Raw genomic sequence first — 1,772 nt, 5'->3', positions numbered from 1 at the left:
CGCTACCACGCCCGGCTGATTTTTGGATTTATTGTAGAGATGAGGTCTCGCTGCCCAGGCGGGTCTCGGACCTGCGGGCTCAGGCCATCCACTCACCTCAGCCTCCCAAACCGCGGGATGACAGGCTGAGCCACCGAGCCCGGCTTGTTCCTTAAATTTAAGTCTCTCTTTTAAAATTATTTCATGATTTTTGTTTTCAATTCTTATTTTTGAGTGGGAGTCTCACTCTGTCTCCCAGGCTGGAGTGCTGTGGCGTGATCACGGCTCACCACAGCCTCGACCTCCTGGGTTCAGGTGATCCTTCTGCCTCAGTCTCCCAAGCGGCTAGGACTACAGGCACCTGCGACCACACCCGGCGGACTGATTTTTTTTTTGTTTTCTGTAGTGATGAGTCCTCGCTATGTTGCCCAGGCTGGTCTCGGGCTCCTGGGCTCAAGTGATCCTCCTGTCTCAGCCTCCCAAAGTGCTGGGATTGGCAGGGGTGAACCACTGCACCCAGCTGAATTTTTTTCAAATTTAATATCAGACCGGGCTCGGAGGCTCAGCCTGTCATCCCAGCATTTTTGGAGGCCGAGGTGAGTGGATTGCCTGAGCCCGCGGGTTCGAGACCAGCCCGGGCAACTTGGCCAGACCTTGTCTCTACCATAAATTTTTTACAAAATGAGCCAGGCGTGGTAGCGCGCGCCTGTAGTTCCAGCTACTTGAAAGGCAGAGGCGGAAGGATCGCCGGAGCCCAGCAGGTCGAGGTTGCCGTGGCCGTGAGCATGCCACTGCCCTCCAGCCTGGGTGACAGAGTGACTCCGACTCAAAAAAAATTAATATTAAAGGGGTGAAGGGGCACGACCTCTGGAGACCACCTGCTGGGACTTGATCCTAGCCTTGCCTGCTGTGTGACCTCAGACACTGTGTGCACCTCTCTGAACCTCTCCCCGCTCCCTTGGAAGCGAGGCCCAGCCAAGCCTGCTCCCTGACAGGGAGGCATCCTTGGGCACGGGTGCTGCTGTCTTCGGACCCCAGCCCCTCCCAGAGTCCTGGCAGCTCGGCCTCCGTGGGGTCGGTGGAGCAGAGCTCAGGCCCACACGTGTCTGGGGCGGCCAGGCAGGGCGGGCTCCGGCTGAGCCGCCCTGCGGTGTTTGCCGTGGGTCACCCGGCCAGCTCCGGTTTGAAGTGGGCTGCCAGCTGCCCCCGCCCGTTCCACGGTCTTAGGAATCCCGATGATGACAAGAGCCATGGGAGTCTCAGTCACAGCCCTGTGCCACGTGCGTCATCTTGGCGCTGGGCTTGACAGCCCCGAGGGATAAGCGTGTAACAGAGCCGCGGGTGAGGGGGACCCCTGGGGTTGTGCTCGCCCCGGACAGCAGGCTCCGGGAGGCAAGGGGCTGTCTGGAGGTCAGGGCCACCGGGGTGGAGGGCTGTCTTCCTTGAGAAGGCCTGAGCTGCCCTGGAAGGGCCGCAGAGGTCAGCGGGCCAGCTCCTGGGGCCCTGAACGCCAGACCGAGAGCATGAACTTGCTCCTGGGGTCCCCATGCCTGCGTGCCACCCACCCGTGTTTCTGTGCCCGAATCTCTCCTGGGGCAGAAACAGCGGCTGTCCTAACCAAAGGACAAAGATGCCGAGGGTCAGGAGAGCCAGGCAGCCGTGCAAGCCAGCGGCCGTGAATAAGACCCTTGGCGAGTTTCTCGGGAAGCCCTGACCTGAAACTGGCCGGGCCACTCACCGTCCCCAGCGATCCCTGGAGGGAAGCCCTGGGCTGATCCCTTTTTTTTGAGTTG

Source organism: Carlito syrichta, unplaced genomic scaffold (assembly GCF_000164805.1).
Source record: "Carlito syrichta isolate Samal-C Ts95f unplaced genomic scaffold, Tarsius_syrichta-2.0.1 Scaffold314785, whole genome shotgun sequence".
NCBI classification, from domain to species: domain Eukaryota; kingdom Metazoa; phylum Chordata; class Mammalia; order Primates; family Tarsiidae; genus Carlito; species Carlito syrichta.
The sequence above is the reverse complement of the archived record's forward strand: the minus strand, read 5'-3'. Positions refer to the sequence as shown.